This window comes from Lissotriton helveticus, chromosome 1_1, assembly GCF_964261635.1.
Source record: "Lissotriton helveticus chromosome 1_1, aLisHel1.1, whole genome shotgun sequence".
In the NCBI taxonomy this organism is placed as follows: domain Eukaryota; kingdom Metazoa; phylum Chordata; class Amphibia; order Caudata; family Salamandridae; genus Lissotriton; species Lissotriton helveticus.
This window is the reverse complement of record NC_136057.1, coordinates 1,501,193,239-1,501,212,315: the sequence shown is the minus strand read 5'-3', so window position 1 is coordinate 1,501,212,315 and position 19,077 is coordinate 1,501,193,239.

Genomic DNA, 19,077 nt, shown 5'->3' with positions numbered 1-19,077 from the left:
GGATGGTGCAGTGAGCTACAAAATGGTGATGGATCAAGCCCTGATCTCTTGACTGGGTAGGAGTGTTCTGATTAACTCAGATACTCTGTCCATCACCGCCCCCTTTTCTGAATCGTTTTTGGCCACTACAGGTGTGGCAGGGTATGCTCAGACATGAGTCCCTTGCTCACTGCACCATCAGGATTCAAGCAAGCTGGGCCGACGACGGTTGAAATGCCAGAAACCGGTCCCCGGAAGCTTGTTTCCTTTCCAGTAAAGAATTGGCTTGGTAGTTTGGTCTGCCCTGTTCCCATGATGCACGGGGCCAGGGCCAGACTAATTTGCATGTAGCCAGGTTCTGAACTGGGATGGTGCAGTGAGCTAAAAAACGGTGATGAATCAAGCCCTGATCTCTTAACTGGGTAGGAGTGTTCTGATTAAATTGGCTTGGTAGTTTGGTCTGCCCTGTTCCCATGATGCACTGGGCCAGGGCCAGACTAATTTGCATGTAGCCAGGTTCTGAACTGGGATGGTGCAGTGAGCTAAAAAACGGTGATGGATCAAGCCCTGATCTCTTGACTGGGTAGGAGTGTTCTGATTAACTCAGATACTCTGTCCATCACCACCCCCTTTTCTGAATCATTTTTGGCCACTACAGGTGTGGCAGGGTATGCTCAGACATGAGTCCCTTGCTCACTGCACCATCAGGATTCAAGCAAGCTGGGCCGACGACGGCTGAAATGCCAGAAACCGGTCCCCGGAAGCTTGTTTCCTTTCCAGTAAAGAATTGGCTTGGTAGTTTGGTCTGCCCTGTTCCCATGATGCACTGGGCCAGGGCCAGACTAATTTGCATGTAGCCAGGTTCTGAACTGGGATGGTGCAGTGAGCTAAAAAACGGTGATGGATCAAGCCCTGATCTCTTGACTGGGTAGGAGTGTTCTGATTAACTCAGACACTCTGTCCATCACCACCCCCTTTTCTGAATCGTTTTTGGCCACTACAGTTGTGGCAGGGTATGCTCAGACATAAGTCCCTTGCTCACTGCACCATCAGGATTCAAACAAGCCGGGCCGACGATGGCTGAAATGCCAGAAACCGGTCCCCGGAAGCTTGTTCCTTTCCAGTAAAGAATTGGCTTGGTAGTTTGGTCTGCCCTGTTCCCATGATGCACTGGGCCAGGGCCAGACTAATTTGCATGTAGCCAGGTTCTGAACTGGGATGGTGCAGTGAGCTAAAAAACGGTGATGGATCAAGCCCTGATCTCTTGACTGGGTAGGAGTGTTCTGATTAACTCAGATACTCTGTCCATCACCACCCCCTTTTCTGAATCGTTTTTGGCCACTACAGGTGTGGCAGGGTATGCTCAGACATGAGTCCCTTGCTCACTGCACCATCAGGATTCAAGCAAGCCGGGCCGACGATGGCTGAAATGCCAGAAACCGGTCCTCGGAAGCTTGTTTCCTTTCCAGTAAAGAATTGGCTTGGTAGTTTAGTCTGCCCTGTTCCCATGATGCACTGGGCCAGGGCCAGACTAATTTGCATGTAGCCAGGTTCTGAACTGGGATGGTGCAGTGAGCTAAAAAACGGTGATGGATCAAGCCCTGATCTCTTGACAGGGTAGGAGTGTTGTGATTAACTCAGATACTCTGTCCATCACCACCCCCTTTTCTGAATCGTTTTTGGCCACTACAGGTGTGGCAGGGTATGCTCAGACATGAGTCCCTTGCTCACTGCACCATCAGGATTCAAGCAAGCCGGGCCGACGACGGCTGAAATGCCAGAGACCGGTCCCCGGAAGCTTGTTTCCTTTCCAGTAAAGAATTGGCTTGGTAGTTTGGTCTGCCCAGTTCCCATGATGCACTGGGCCAGGGCCAGACTAATTTGCATGTAGCCAGGTTCTGAACTGGGATGGTGCAGTGAGCTAAAAAACGGTGATGGATCAAGCCCTGATCCCTTGACTGGGTAGGAGTGTTCTGATTAACTCAGATACTCTGTCCATCACCACCCCCTTTTCTGAATTGTTTTTGGCCACTACAGTTGTGGCAGGGTATGCTCAGACATGAGTCCCTTGCTCACTGCAACATCAGGATTCAAGCAAGCCGGGCCGACGACGGCTGAAATGCCAGAAACCGGTCCCCGGAAGCTTGTTTCCTTTTCAGTAAAGAATTGGCTTGGTAGTTTGGTCTGCCCTGTTCCCATGATGCACTGGGCCAGGGCCAGACTAATTTGCATGTAGCCAGGTTCTGAACTGGGATGGTGCAGTGAGCTAAAAAACGGTGATGGATCAAGCCCTGATCTCTTGACTGGGTAGGAGTGTTCTGATTAACTCAGATACTCTGTCCATCACCACCCCCTTTTCTGAATCGTTTTTGGCCACTACAGGTGTGGCAGGGTATGCTCAGACATAAGTCCCTTGCTCACTGCACCATCAGGATTCAAACAAGCCGGGCCGACGATGGCTGAAATGCCAGAAACCGGTCCCCGGAAGCTTGTTTCCTTTCCAGTAAAGAATTGGCTTGGTAGTTTGGTCTGCCCTGTTCCCATGATGCACTGGGCCAGGGCCAGACTAATTTGCATGTAGCCAGGTTCTGAACTGGGATGGTGCAGTGAGCTAAAAAACGGTGATGGATCAAGCCCTGATCTCTTGACTGGGTAGGAGTGTTCTGATTAACTCAGATACTCTGTCCATCACCACCCCCTTTTCTGAATCATTTTTGGCCACTACAGGTGTGGCAGGGTATGCTCAGACATGAGTCCCTTGCTCACTGAACCATCAGGATTCAAGCAAGCCGGGCCGACGACGGCTGAAATGCCAGAAACCGGTCCCCGGAAGCTTGTTTCCTTTCCAGTAAAGAATTGGCTTGGTAGTTTGGTCTGCCCTGTTCCCATGATGCACTGGGCCAGGGCCAGACTAATTTGCATGTAGCCAGGTTCTGAACTGGGATGGTGCAGTGAGCTAAAAAACGGTGATGGATCAAGCCCTGATCTCTTGACTGGGTAGGAGTGTTCTGATTAACTCAGATACTCTGTCCATCACCACCCCCTTTTCTGAATCATTTTTGGCCACTACAGGTGTGGCAGGGTATGCTCAGACATGAGTCCCTTGCTCACTGCACCATTAGGATTTAAGCAAGCCGGGCAGACTACGGCTGAAATGCCAGAAACCAGTCCCCGGAAGCTTGTTTCCTTTCCAGTAAAGAATTGGCTTGGTAGTTTGGTCTGCCCTGTTCCCATGATGCACTGGGCCAGGGCCAGACTAATTTGCATGTAGCCAGGTTCTGAACTGGGATGGTGCAGTGAGCTAAAAAACGGTGATGGATCAAGCCCTGATCTCTTGACTGGGTAGGAGTGTTCTGATTAACTCAGATACTCTGTCCATCACCACCCCCTTTTCTGAATCGTTTTTTGCCACTACAGGTGTGGCAGGGTATGCTCAGACTTGAGTCCCTTGCTCACTGCAACATCAGGATTCAAGCAAGCCGGGCCGACGACGGCTGAAATGCCAGAAACCGGTCCCCGGAAGCTTGTTTCCTTTCCAGTAAAGAATTGGCTTGGTAGTTTGGTCTGCCCTGTTCCCATGATGCACTGGGCCAGGGCCAGACTAATTTGCATGTAGCCAGGTTCTGAACTGGGATGGTGCAGTGAGCTAAAAAACAGTGATGGATCAAGCCCTGATCTCTTGACTGGGTAGGAGCGTTCTGATTAACTCAAATACTCTGACCATCACCACCCCCTTTTCTGAATCGTTTTTGGCCACTACAGGTGTGGCAGGGTATGCTCAGACATGAGTCCCTTGCTCACTGCACCATCAGGATTCAAGCAAGCCGGGCCGACGATGGCTGAAATGCCAGAAACCGGTCCCAGGAAGCTTGTTTCCTTTCCAGTAAAGAATTGGCTTGGTAGTTTGGTCTGCCCTGTTCCCATGATGCACTGGGCCAGGGCCAGACTAATTTGCATGTAGCCAGGTTCTGAACTGGGATGGTGCAGTGAGCTAAAAAACGGTGAAGGATCAAGCCCTGATCTCTTGACTGGGTAGGAGTGTTCTGATTAACTCAGATACTCTGTCCATCACCACCCCCTTTTCTGAATCGTTTTTGGCCACTACAGGTGTGGCAGGGTATGCTCAGACATGAGTCCCTTGCTCACTGCAACATCAGGATTCAAGCAAGCCGGGCCGACGACGGCTGAAATGCCAGAAACCGGTCCCCGGAAGCTTGTTTCCTTTTCAGTAAAGAATTGGCTTGGTAGTTTGGTCTGCCCTGTTCCCATGATGCACTGGGCCAGGGCCAGACTAATTTGCATGTAGCCAGGTTCTGAACTGGGATGGTGCAGTGAGCTAAAAAACGGTGATGGATCAAGCCCTGATCTCTTGACTGGGTAGGAGTGTTCTGATTAACTCAGATACTCTGTCCATCACCACCCCCTTTTCTGAATCGTTTTTGGCCACTACAGGTGTGGCAGGGTATGCTCAGACATAAGTCCCTTGCTCACTGCACCATCAGGATTCAAACAAGCCGGGCCGACGATGGCTGAAATGCCAGAAACCGGTCCCCGGAAGCTTGTTCCTTTCCAGTAAAGAATTGGCTTGGTAGTTTGGTCTGCCCTGTTCCCATGATGCACTGGGCCAGGGCCAGACTAATTTGCATGTAGCCAGGTTCTGAACTGGGATGGTGCAGTGAGCTAAAAAACGGTGATGGATCAAGCCCTGATCTCTTGACTGGGTAGGAGTGTTCTGATTAACTCAGATACTCTGTCCAACACCACCCCCTTTTCTGAATCGTTTTTGGCCACTACAGGTGTGGCAGGGTATGCTCAGACATGAGTCCCTTGCTCACTGCACCATCAGGATTCAAGCAAGCCGGGCCGACGACGGCTGAAATGCCAGAAACCGGTCCCCGGAAGCTTGTTTCCTTTCCAGTAAAGAATTGGCTTGGTAGTTTGGTCTGCCCTGTTCCCATGATGCACTGGGCCAGGGCCAGACTAATTTGCATGTAGCCAGGTTCTGAACTGGGATGGTGCAGTGAGCTAAAAAACAGTGATGGATCAAGCCCTGATCTCTTGACTGGGTAGGAGTGTTCTGATTAACTCAAATACTCTGACCATCACCACCCCCTTTTCTGAATCGTTTTTGGCCACTACAGGTGTGGCAGGGTATGCTCATACATGAGTCCCTTGCTCACTGCACCATCAGGATTCAAGCAAGCCGGGCCGACGACGGCTGAAATGCCAGAAACCGGTCCCAGGAAGCTTGTTTCCTTTTCAGTAAAGAATTGGCTTGGTAGTTTGGTCTGCCCTGTTCCCATGATGCACTTGGCAAGGGCCAGACTAATTTGCATGTAGCCAGGTTCTGAACTGGGATGGTGCAGTGAGCTAAAAATGGTGATGGATCAAGCCCTGATCTCTTGACTGGGTAGGAGGGTTCTGATTAACTCAGATACTCTCTCCATCACCACCCCCTTTTCTGAATCGTTTTTGGCCACTACAGGTGTGGCAGGGTATGCTCAGACATGAGTCCCTTGCTCACTGCACCATCAGGATTCAAGCAAGCCGGGCCGACGACGGCTGAAATGCCAGAAACCAGTCCCCGGAAGCTTGTTTCCTTTCCAGTAAAGAATTGGCTTGGTAGTTTGGTCTGCCCTGTTCCCATGAAGCACTGGGCCAGGGCCAGACTAATTTGCATGTAGCCAGGTTCTGAACTGGGATGGTGCAGTGAGCTACAAAATGGTGATGGATCAAGCCCTGATCTCTTGACTGGGTAGGAGTGTTCTGATTAACTCAGATACTCTGTCCATCACCGCCCCCTTTTCTGAATCGTTTTTGGCCACTACAGGTGTGGCAGGGTATGCTCAGACATGAGTCCCTTGCTCACTGCACCATCAGGATTCAAGCAAGCTGGGCCGACGACGGTTGAAATGCCAGAAACCGGTCCCCGGAAGCTTGTTTCCTTTCCAGTAAAGAATTGGCTTGGTAGTTTGGTCTGCCCTGTTCCCATGATGCACGGGGCCAGGGCCAGACTAATTTGCATGTAGCCAGGTTCTGAACTGGGATGGTGCAGTGAGCTAAAAAACGGTGATGAATCAAGCCCTGATCTCTTAACTGGGTAGGAGTGTTCTGATTAAATTGGCTTGGTAGTTTGGTCTGCCCTGTTCCCATGATGCACTGGGCCAGGGCCAGACTAATTTGCATGTAGCCAGGTTCTGAACTGGGATGGTGCAGTGAGCTAAAAAACGGTGATGGATCAAGCCCTGATCTCTTGACTGGGTAGGAGTGTTCTGATTAACTCAGATACTCTGTCCATCACCACCCCCTTTTCTGAATCATTTTTGGCCACTACAGGTGTGGCAGGGTATGCTCAGACATGAGTCCCTTGCTCACTGCACCATCAGGATTCAAGCAAGCTGGGCCGACGACGGCTGAAATGCCAGAAACCGGTCCCCGGAAGCTTGTTTCCTTTCCAGTAAAGAATTGGCTTGGTAGTTTGGTCTGCCCTGTTCCCATGATGCACTGGGCCAGGGCCAGACTAATTTGCATGTAGCCAGGTTCTGAACTGGGATGGTGCAGTGAGCTAAAAAACGGTGATGGATCAAGCCCTGATCTCTTGACTGGGTAGGAGTGTTCTGATTAACTCAGACACTCTGTCCATCACCACCCCCTTTTCTGAATCGTTTTTGGCCACTACAGTTGTGGCAGGGTATGCTCAGACATAAGTCCCTTGCTCACTGCACCATCAGGATTCAAACAAGCCGGGCCGACGATGGCTGAAATGCCAGAAACCGGTCCCCGGAAGCTTGTTCCTTTCCAGTAAAGAATTGGCTTGGTAGTTTGGTCTGCCCTGTTCCCATGATGCACTGGGCCAGGGCCAGACTAATTTGCATGTAGCCAGGTTCTGAACTGGGATGGTGCAGTGAGCTAAAAAACGGTGATGGATCAAGCCCTGATCTCTTGACTGGGTAGGAGTGTTCTGATTAACTCAGATACTCTGTCCATCACCACCCCCTTTTCTGAATCGTTTTTGGCCACTACAGGTGTGGCAGGGTATGCTCAGACATGAGTCCCTTGCTCACTGCACCATCAGGATTCAAGCAAGCCGGGCCGACGATGGCTGAAATGCCAGAAACCGGTCCTCGGAAGCTTGTTTCCTTTCCAGTAAAGAATTGGCTTGGTAGTTTAGTCTGCCCTGTTCCCATGATGCACTGGGCCAGGGCCAGACTAATTTGCATGTAGCCAGGTTCTGAACTGGGATGGTGCAGTGAGCTAAAAAACGGTGATGGATCAAGCCCTGATCTCTTGACAGGGTAGGAGTGTTGTGATTAACTCAGATACTCTGTCCATCACCACCCCCTTTTCTGAATCGTTTTTGGCCACTACAGGTGTGGCAGGGTATGCTCAGACATGAGTCCCTTGCTCACTGCACCATCAGGATTCAAGCAAGCCGGGCCGACGACGGCTGAAATGCCAGAGACCGGTCCCCGGAAGCTTGTTTCCTTTCCAGTAAAGAATTGGCTTGGTAGTTTGGTCTGCCCAGTTCCCATGATGCACTGGGCCAGGGCCAGACTAATTTGCATGTAGCCAGGTTCTGAACTGGGATGGTGCAGTGAGCTAAAAAACGGTGATGGATCAAGCCCTGATCCCTTGACTGGGTAGGAGTGTTCTGATTAACTCAGATACTCTGTCCATCACCACCCCCTTTTCTGAATTGTTTTTGGCCACTACAGTTGTGGCAGGGTATGCTCAGACATGAGTCCCTTGCTCACTGCAACATCAGGATTCAAGCAAGCCGGGCCGACGACGGCTGAAATGCCAGAAACCGGTCCCCGGAAGCTTGTTTCCTTTTCAGTAAAGAATTGGCTTGGTAGTTTGGTCTGCCCTGTTCCCATGATGCACTGGGCCAGGGCCAGACTAATTTGCATGTAGCCAGGTTCTGAACTGGGATGGTGCAGTGAGCTAAAAAACGGTGATGGATCAAGCCCTGATCTCTTGACTGGGTAGGAGTGTTCTGATTAACTCAGATACTCTGTCCATCACCACCCCCTTTTCTGAATCGTTTTTGGCCACTACAGGTGTGGCAGGGTATGCTCAGACATAAGTCCCTTGCTCACTGCACCATCAGGATTCAAACAAGCCGGGCCGACGATGGCTGAAATGCCAGAAACCGGTCCCCGGAAGCTTGTTTCCTTTCCAGTAAAGAATTGGCTTGGTAGTTTGGTCTGCCCTGTTCCCATGATGCACTGGGCCAGGGCCAGACTAATTTGCATGTAGCCAGGTTCTGAACTGGGATGGTGCAGTGAGCTAAAAAACGGTGATGGATCAAGCCCTGATCTCTTGACTGGGTAGGAGTGTTCTGATTAACTCAGATACTCTGTCCATCACCACCCCCTTTTCTGAATCATTTTTGGCCACTACAGGTGTGGCAGGGTATGCTCAGACATGAGTCCCTTGCTCACTGAACCATCAGGATTCAAGCAAGCCGGGCCGACGACGGCTGAAATGCCAGAAACCGGTCCCCGGAAGCTTGTTTCCTTTCCAGTAAAGAATTGGCTTGGTAGTTTGGTCTGCCCTGTTCCCATGATGCACTGGGCCAGGGCCAGACTAATTTGCATGTAGCCAGGTTCTGAACTGGGATGGTGCAGTGAGCTAAAAAACGGTGATGGATCAAGCCCTGATCTCTTGACTGGGTAGGAGTGTTCTGATTAACTCAGATACTCTGTCCATCACCACCCCCTTTTCTGAATCATTTTTGGCCACTACAGGTGTGGCAGGGTATGCTCAGACATGAGTCCCTTGCTCACTGCACCATTAGGATTTAAGCAAGCCGGGCAGACTACGGCTGAAATGCCAGAAACCAGTCCCCGGAAGCTTGTTTCCTTTCCAGTAAAGAATTGGCTTGGTAGTTTGGTCTGCCCTGTTCCCATGATGCACTGGGCCAGGGCCAGACTAATTTGCATGTAGCCAGGTTCTGAACTGGGATGGTGCAGTGAGCTAAAAAACGGTGATGGATCAAGCCCTGATCTCTTGACTGGGTAGGAGTGTTCTGATTAACTCAGATACTCTGTCCATCACCACCCCCTTTTCTGAATCGTTTTTTGCCACTACAGGTGTGGCAGGGTATGCTCAGACTTGAGTCCCTTGCTCACTGCAACATCAGGATTCAAGCAAGCCGGGCCGACGACGGCTGAAATGCCAGAAACCGGTCCCCGGAAGCTTGTTTCCTTTCCAGTAAAGAATTGGCTTGGTAGTTTGGTCTGCCCTGTTCCCATGATGCACTGGGCCAGGGCCAGACTAATTTGCATGTAGCCAGGTTCTGAACTGGGATGGTGCAGTGAGCTAAAAAACAGTGATGGATCAAGCCCTGATCTCTTGACTGGGTAGGAGCGTTCTGATTAACTCAAATACTCTGACCATCACCACCCCCTTTTCTGAATCGTTTTTGGCCACTACAGGTGTGGCAGGGTATGCTCAGACATGAGTCCCTTGCTCACTGCACCATCAGGATTCAAGCAAGCCGGGCCGACGATGGCTGAAATGCCAGAAACCGGTCCCAGGAAGCTTGTTTCCTTTCCAGTAAAGAATTGGCTTGGTAGTTTGGTCTGCCCTGTTCCCATGATGCACTGGGCCAGGGCCAGACTAATTTGCATGTAGCCAGGTTCTGAACTGGGATGGTGCAGTGAGCTAAAAAACGGTGAAGGATCAAGCCCTGATCTCTTGACTGGGTAGGAGTGTTCTGATTAACTCAGATACTCTGTCCATCACCACCCCCTTTTCTGAATCGTTTTTGGCCACTACAGGTGTGGCAGGGTATGCTCAGACATGAGTCCCTTGCTCACTGCAACATCAGGATTCAAGCAAGCCGGGCCGACGACGGCTGAAATGCCAGAAACCGGTCCCCGGAAGCTTGTTTCCTTTTCAGTAAAGAATTGGCTTGGTAGTTTGGTCTGCCCTGTTCCCATGATGCACTGGGCCAGGGCCAGACTAATTTGCATGTAGCCAGGTTCTGAACTGGGATGGTGCAGTGAGCTAAAAAACGGTGATGGATCAAGCCCTGATCTCTTGACTGGGTAGGAGTGTTCTGATTAACTCAGATACTCTGTCCATCACCACCCCCTTTTCTGAATCGTTTTTGGCCACTACAGGTGTGGCAGGGTATGCTCAGACATAAGTCCCTTGCTCACTGCACCATCAGGATTCAAACAAGCCGGGCCGACGATGGCTGAAATGCCAGAAACCGGTCCCCGGAAGCTTGTTCCTTTCCAGTAAAGAATTGGCTTGGTAGTTTGGTCTGCCCTGTTCCCATGATGCACTGGGCCAGGGCCAGACTAATTTGCATGTAGCCAGGTTCTGAACTGGGATGGTGCAGTGAGCTAAAAAACGGTGATGGATCAAGCCCTGATCTCTTGACTGGGTAGGAGTGTTCTGATTAACTCAGATACTCTGTCCAACACCACCCCCTTTTCTGAATCGTTTTTGGCCACTACAGGTGTGGCAGGGTATGCTCAGACATGAGTCCCTTGCTCACTGCACCATCAGGATTCAAGCAAGCCGGGCCGACGACGGCTGAAATGCCAGAAACCGGTCCCCGGAAGCTTGTTTCCTTTCCAGTAAAGAATTGGCTTGGTAGTTTGGTCTGCCCTGTTCCCATGATGCACTGGGCCAGGGCCAGACTAATTTGCATGTAGCCAGGTTCTGAACTGGGATGGTGCAGTGAGCTAAAAATGGTGATGGATCAAGCCCTGATCTCTTGACTGGGTAGGAGGGTTCTGATTAACTCAGATACTCTCTCCATCACCACCCCCTTTTCTGAATCGTTTTTGGCCACTACAGGTGTGGCAGGGTATGCTCAGACATGAGTCCCTTGCTCACTGCACCATCAGGATTCAAGCAAGCCGGGCCGACGACGGCTGAAATGCCAGAAACCAGTCCCCGGAAGCTTGTTTCCTTTCCAGTAAAGAATTGGCTTGGTAGTTTGGTCTGCCCTGTTCCCATGAAGCACTGGGCCAGGGCCAGACTAATTTGCATGTAGCCAGGTTCTGAACTGGGATGGTGCAGTGAGCTACAAAAACGGTGATGGATCAAGCCCTGATCTCTTGACTGGGTAGGAGTGTTCTGATTAACTCAGATACTCTGTCCATCACCGCCCCCTTTTCTGAATCGTTTTTGGCCACTACAGGTGTGGCAGGGTATGCTCAGACATGAGTCCCTTGCTCACTGCACCATCAGGATTCAAGCAAGCTGGGCCGACGACGGTTGAAATGCCAGAAACCGGTCCCCGGAAGCTTGTTTCCTTTCCAGTAAAGAATTGGCTTGGTAGTTTGGTCTGCCCTGTTCCCATGATGCACGGGGCCAGGGCCAGACTAATTTGCATGTAGCCAGGTTCTGAACTGGGATGGTGCAGTGAGCTAAAAAACGGTGATGAATCAAGCCCTGATCTCTTGACTGGGTAGGAGTGTTCTGATTAAATTGGCTTGGTAGTTCGGTCTGCCCTGTTCCCATGATGCACTGGGCCAGGGCCAGACTAATTTGCATGTAGCCAGGTTCTGAACTGGGATGGTGCAGTGAGCTAAAAAACAGTGATGGATCAAGCCCTGATCTCTTGACTGGGTAGGAGTGTTCTGATTCACTCAGATACTCTGTCCATCACCACCCCCTTTTCTGAATCATTTTTGGCCACTACAGGTGTGGCAGGGTATGCTCAGACATGAGTCCCTTGCTCACTGCACCATCAGGATTCAAGCAAGCTGGGCCGACGACGGCTGAAATGCCAAAAACCGGTCCCCGGAAGCTTGTTTCCTTTCCAGTAAAGAATTGGCTTGGTAGTTTGGTCTGCCCTGTTCCCATGATGCACTGGGCCAGGGCCAGACTAATTTGCATGTAGCCAGGTTCTGAACTGGGATGGTGCAGTGAGCTAAAAAACGGTGATGGATCAAGCCCTGATCTCTTGACTGGGTAGGAGTGTTCTGATTAACTCAGATACTCTGTCCATCACCACCCCCTTTTCTGAATCGTTTTTGGCCACTACAGTTGTGGCAGGGTATGCTCAGACATAAGTCCCTTGCTCACTGCACCATCAGGATTCAAACAAGCCGGGCCGACGATGGCTGAAATGCCAGAAACCGGTCTCCGGAAGCTTGTTTCCTTTCCAGTAAAGAATTGGCTTGGTAGTTTGGTCTGCCCTGTTCCCATGATGCACTGGGCCAGGGCCAGACTAATTTGCATGTAGCCAGGTTCTGAACTGGGATGGTGCAGTGAGCTAAAAAACGGTGATGGATCAAGCCCATATCTCTTGACTGGGTAGGAGTGTTCTGATTAACTCAGATACTCTGTCCATCACCACCCCCTTTTCTGAATCGTTTTTGGCCACTACAGGTGTGGCAGGGTATGCTCAGACATGAGTCCCTTGCTCACTGCAACATCAGGATTCAAGCAAGCCGGGCCGACGACGGCTGAAATGCCAGAAACCGGTCCCCGGAAGCTTGTTTCCTTTCCAGTAAAGAATTGGCTTGGTAGTTTGGTCTGCCCTGTTCCCATGATGCACTGGGCCAGGGCCAGACTAATTTGCATGTAGCCAGGTTCTGAACTGGGATGGTGCAGTGAGCTAAAAAACAGTGATGGATCAAGCCCTGATCTCTTGACTGGGTAGGAGTGTTCTGATTAACTCAAATACTCTGACCATCACCACCCCCTTTTCTGAATCGTTTTTGGCCACTACAGGTGTGGCAGGGTATGCTCATACATGAGTCCCTTGCTCACTGCACCATCAGGATTCAAGCAAGCCGGGCCGACGACGGCTGAAATGCCAGAAACCGGTCCCAGGAAGCTTGTTTCCTTTCCAGTAAAGAATTGGCTTGGTAGTTTGGTCTGCCCTGTTCCCATGATGCACTTGGCCAGGGCCAGACTAATTTGCATGTAGCCAGGTTCTGAACTGGGATGGTGCAGTGAGCTAAAAATGGTGATGGATCAAGCCCTGATCTCTTGACTGGGTAGGAGGGTTCTGATTAACTCAGATACTCTCTCCATCACCACCCCCTTTTCTGAATCGTTTTTGGCCACTACAGGTGTGGCAGGGTATGCTCAGACATGAGTCCCTTGCTCACTGCACCATCAGGATTCAAGCAAGCCGGGCCGACGACGGCTGAAATGCCAGAAACCAGTCCCCGGAAGCTTGTTTCCTTTCCAGTAAAGAATTGGCTTGGTAGTTTGGTCTGCCCTGTTCCCATGAAGCACTGGGCCAGGGCCAGACTAATTTGCATGTAGCCAGGTTCTGAACTGGGATGGTGCAGTGAGCTACAAAACGGTGATGGATCAAGCCCTGATCTCTTGACTGGATAGGAGTGTTCTGATTAACTCAGATACTCTGTCCATCACCGCCCCCTTTTCTGAATCGTTTTTGGCCACTACAGGTGTGGCAGGGTATGCTCAGACATGAGTCCCTTGCTCACTGCACCATCAGGATTCAAGCAAGCTGGGCCGACGATGGTTGAAATGCCAGAAACCGGTCGCCGGAAGCTTGTTTCCTTTCCAGTAAAGAATTGGCTTGGTAGTTTGGTCTGCCCTGTTCCCATGATGCACGGGGCCAGGGCCAGACTAATTTGCATGTAGCCAAGTTCTGAACTGGGATGGTGCAGTGAGCTAAAAAACGGTGATGAATCAAGCCCTGATCTCTTGACTGGGTAGGAGTGTTCTGATTAAATTGGCTTGGTAGTTTGGTCTGCCCTGTTCCCATGATGCACTGGGCCAGGGCCAGACTAATTTGCATGTAGCCAGGTTCTGAACTGGGATGGTGCAGTGAGCTAAAAAACGGTGATGGATCAAGCCCTGATCTCTTGACTGGGTAGGAGTGTTCTGATTAACTCAGATACTCTGTCCATCACCACCCCCTTTTCTGAATCATTTTTGGCCACTACAGGTGTGGCAGGGTATGCTCAGACATGAGTCCCTTGCTCACTGCACCATCAGGATTCAAGCAAGCTGGGCCGACGACTGCTGAAATGCCAGAAACCGGTCCCCGGAAGCTTGTTTCCTTTCCAGTAAAGAATTGGCTTGGTAGTTTGGTCTGCCCTGTTCCCATGATGCACTGGGCCAGGGCCAGACTAATTTGCATGTAGCCAGGTTCTGAACTGGGATGGTGCAGTGAGTTAAAAAACGGTGATAGATCAAGCCCTGATCTCTTGACTGGGTAGGAGTGTTCTGATTAACTCAGATACTCTGTCCATCACCACCCCCTTTTCTGAATCGTTTTTGGCCACTACAGTTGTGGCAGGGTATGCTCAGACATAAGTCCCTTGCTCACTGCACCATCAGGATTCAAACAAGCCGGGCCGACGATGGCTGAAATGCCAGAAACCGGTCCCCGGAAGCTTGTTTCCTTTCCAGTAAAGAATTGGCTTGGTAGTTTGGTCTGCCCTGTTCCCATGATGCACTGGGCCAGGGCCAGACTAATTTGCATGTATCCAGGTTCTGAACTGGGATGGTGCAGTAAGCTAAAAAACGGTGATGGATCAAGCCCATATCTCTTGACTGGGTAGGAGTGTTCTGATTAACTCAGATACTCTGTCCATCACCACCCCCTTTTCTGAATCGTTTTTGGCCACTACAGGTGTGGCAGGGTATGCTCAGACATGAGTCCCTTGCTCACTGCAACATCAGGATTCAAGCAAGCCGGGCCGACGACGGCTGAAATGCCAGAAACCGGTCCCCGGAAGCTTGTTTCCTTTCCAGTAAAGAATTGGCTTGGTAGTTTTGTCTGCCCTGTTCCCATGATGCACTGGGCCAGGGCCAGACTAATTTGCATGTAGCCAGGTTCTGAACTGGGATGGTGCAGTGAGCTAAAAAACAGTGATGGATCAAGCCCTGATCTCTTGACTGGGTAGGAGTGTTCTGATTAACTCAAATACTCTGACCATCACCACCCCCTTTTCTGAATCGTTTTTGGCCACTACAGGTGTGGCAGGGTATGCTCATACATGAGTCCCTTGCTCACTGCACCATCAGGATTCAAGCAAGCCGGGCCGACGATGGCTGAAATGCCAGAAACCGGTCCCAGGAAGCTTGTTTCCTTTCCAGTAAAGAATTGGCTTGGTAGTTTGGTCTGCCCTGTTCCCATGATGCACTTGGCCAGGGCCAGACTAATTTGCATGTAGCCAGGTTCTGAACTGGGATGGTGCAGTGAGCTAAAAAACGGTGAAGGATCAAGCCCTGATCTCTTGACTGGGTAGGAGTGTTCTGATTAACTCAGATACTCTGTCCATCACCACCCCCTTTTCTGAATCGTTTTTGGCCACTACAGGTGTGGCAGGGTATGCTCAGACATGAGTCCCTTGCTCACTGCAACATCAGGATTCAAGCAAGCCGGGCCGACGACGGCTGAAATGCCAGAAACCGGTCCCAGGAAGCTTGTTTCCTTTTCAGTAAAGAATTGGCTTGGTAGTTTGGTCTGCCCTGTTCCCATGATGCACTGGGCCAGGGCCAGACTAATTTGCATGTAGCCAGGTTCTGAACTGGGATGGTGCAGTGAGCTAAAAAACGGTGATGGATCAAGCCCTGATCTCTTGACTGGGTAGGAGTGTTCTGATTAACTCAGATACTCTGTCCATCACCACCCCCTTTTCTGAATCGTTTTTGGCCACTACAGGTGTGGCAGGGTATGCTCAGACATAAGTCCCTTGCTCACTGCACCATCAGGATTCAAACAAGCCGGGCCGACGATGGCTGAAATGCCAGAAACCGGTCCCCGGAAGCTTGTTCCTTTCCAGTAAAGAATTGGCTTGGTAGTTTGGTCTGCCCTGTTCCCATGATGCACTGGGCCAGGGCCAGACTAATTTGCATGTAGCCAGGTTCTGAACTGGGATGGTGCAGTGAGCTAAAAAACGGTGATGGATCAAGCCCTGATCTCTTGACTGGGTAGGAGTGTACTGATTAACTCAGATACTCTGTCCATCACCACCCCCTTTTCTGAATCGTTTTTGGCCACTACAGGTGTGGCAGGGTATGCTCAGACATGAGTCCCTTGCTCACTGCACCATCAGGATTCAAGCAAGCCGGGCCGACGATGGCTGAAATGCCAGAAACCGGTCCCCGGAAGCTTGTTTCCTTTCCAGTAAAGAATTGGCTTGGTAGTTTGGTCTGCCCTGTTCCCATGATGCACTGGGCCAGGGCCAGACTAATTTGCATGTAGCCAGGTTCTGAACTGGGATGGTGCAGTGAGCTAAAAAACGGTGATGGATCAAGCCCTGATCTCTTGACTGGGTAGGAGTGTTGTGATTAACTCAGATACTCTGTCCATCACCACCCCCTTTTCTGAATCGTTTTTGGCCACTACAGGTGTGGCAGGGTATGCTCAGACATGAGTCCCTTGCTCACTGCACCATCAGGATTCAAGCAAGCCGGGCCGACGACGGCTGAAATGCCAGAGACCGGTCCCCGGAAGCTTGTTTCCTTTCCAGTAAAGAATTGGCTTGGTAGTTTGGTCTGCCCAGTTCCCATGATGCACTGGGCCAGGGCCAGACTAATTTGCATGTAGCCAGGTTCTGAACTGGGATGGTGCAGTGAGCTAAAAAACGGTGATGGATCAAGCCCTGATCCCTTGACTGGGTAGGAGTGTTCTGATTAACTCAGATACTCTGTCCATCACCACCCCCTTTTCTGAATTGTTTTTGGCCACTACAGTTGTGGCAGGGTATGCTCAGACATGAGTCCCTTGCTCACTGCAACATCAGGATTCAAGCAAGCCGGGCCGACGACGGCTGAAATGCCAGAAACCGGTCCCCGGAAGCTTGTTTCCTTTTCAGTAAAGAATTGGCTTGGTAGTTTGGTCTGCCCTGTTCCCATGATGCACTGGGCCAGGGCCAGACTAATTTGCATGTAGCCAGGTTCTGAACTGGGATGGTGCAGTGAGCTAAAAAACGGTGATGGATCAAGCCCTGATCTCTTGACTGGGTAGGAGTGTTCTGATTAACTCAGATACTCTGTCCATCACCACCCCCTTTTCTGAATCGTTTTTGGCCACTACAGGTGTGGCAGGGTATGCTCAGACATAAGTCCCTTGCTCACTGCACCATCAGGATTCAAACAAGCCGGGCCGACGATGGCTGAAATGCCAGAAACCGGTCCCCGGAAGCTTGTTTCCTTTCCAGTAAAGAATTGGCTTGGTAGTTTGGTCTGCCCTGTTCCCATGATGCACTGGGCCAGGGCCAGACTAATTTGCATGTAGCCAGGTTCTGAACTGGGATGGTGCAGTGAGCTAAAAAACGGTGATGGATCAAGCCCTGATCTCTTGACTGGGTAGGAGTGTTCTGATTAACTCAGATACTCTGTCCATCACCACCCCCTTTTCTGAATCATTTTTGGCCACTACAGGTGTGGCAGGGTATGCTCAGACATGAGTCCCTTGCTCACTGAACCATCAGGATTCAAGCAAGCCGGGCCGACGACGGCTGAAATGCCAGAAACCGGTCCCCGGAAGCTTGTTTCCTTTCCAGTAAAGAATTGGCTTGGTAGTTTGGTCTGCCCTGTTCCCATGATGCACTGGGCCAGGGCCAGACTAATTTGCATGTAGCCAGGTTCTGAACTGGGATGGTGCAGTGAGCTAAAAAACGGTGATGGATCAAGCCCTGATCTCTTGACTGGGTAGGAGTGTTCTGATTAACTCAGATACTCTGTCCATCACCACCCCCTTTTCTGAATAATTTTTGGCCACTACAGGTGTGGCAGGGTATGCTCAGACATGAGTCCCTTGCTCACTGCACCATTAGGATTTAAGCAAGCCGGGCCGACGACGGCTGAAATGCCAGAAACCAGTCCCCGGAAGCTTGTTTCCTTTCCAGTAAAGAATTGGCTTGGTAGTTTGGTCTGCCCTGTTCCCATGATGCACTGGGCCAGGGCCAGACTAATTTGCATGTAGCCAGGTTCTGAACTGGGATGGTGCAGTGAGCTAAAAAACAGTGATGGATCAAGCCCTGATCTCTTGACTGGGTAGGAGCGTTCTGATTAACTCAAATACTCTGACCATCACCACCCCCTTTTCTGAATCGTTTTTGGCCACTACAGGTGTGGCAGGGTATGCTCAGACATGAGTCCCTTGCTCACTGCACCATCAGAATTCAAGCAAGCCGGGCCGACGATGGCTGAAATGCCAGAAACCGGTCCCAGGAAGCTTGTTTCCTTTCCAGTAAAGAATTGGCTTGGTAGTTTGGTCTGCCCTGTTCCCATGATGCACTGGGCCAGGGCCAGACTAATTTGCATGTAGCCAGGTTCTGAACTGGGATGGTGCAGTGAGCTAAAAAATGGTGAAGGATCAAGCCCTGATCTCTTGACTGGGTAGGAGTGTTCTGATTAACTCAGATACTCTGTCCATCACCACCCCCTTTTCTGAATCGTTTTTGGCCACTACAGGTGTGGCAGGGTATGCTCAGACATGAGTCCCTTGCTCACTGCACCATCAGGATTCAAGCAAGCCGGGCCGACGACGCCTGAAATGCCAGAAACCGGTCCCCGGAAGCTTGTTTCCTTTCCAGTAAAGAATTGGCTTGGTAGTTTGGTCTGCCCTGTTCACATGATGCACTGGGCCAGGGCCAGACTAATTTGCATGTAGCCAGGTTCTGAACTGGGATGGTGCAGTGAGCTAAAAAACGGTGATGGATCAAGCCCTGATCTCTTGACTGGGTAGGAGTGTTCTGATTAACTCAGATACTCTGTCCATCACCACCCCCTTTTCTGAATCATTTTTGGCCACTACAGGTGTGGCAGGGTATGCTCAGACATGAGTCCCTTGCTCACTGCAACATCAGGATTCAAGCAAGCCGGGCCGACGACGGCTGAAATGCCAGAAACCGGTCCCCGGAAGCTTGTTTCCTTTTCAGTAAAGAATTGGCTTGGTAGTTTGGTCTTCCCTGTTCCCATGATGCACTGGGCCAGGGCCAGACTAATTTGCATGTAGCTAGGTTCTGAACTGGGATGGTGCAGTGAGCTAAAAAACGGTGATGGATCAAGCCCTGATCTCTTGACTGGGTAGGAGTGTTCTGATTAACTCAGATACTCTGTCCATCACCACCCCCTTTTCTGAATCATTTTTGGCCACTACAGTTGTGGCAGGGTATGCTCAGACAT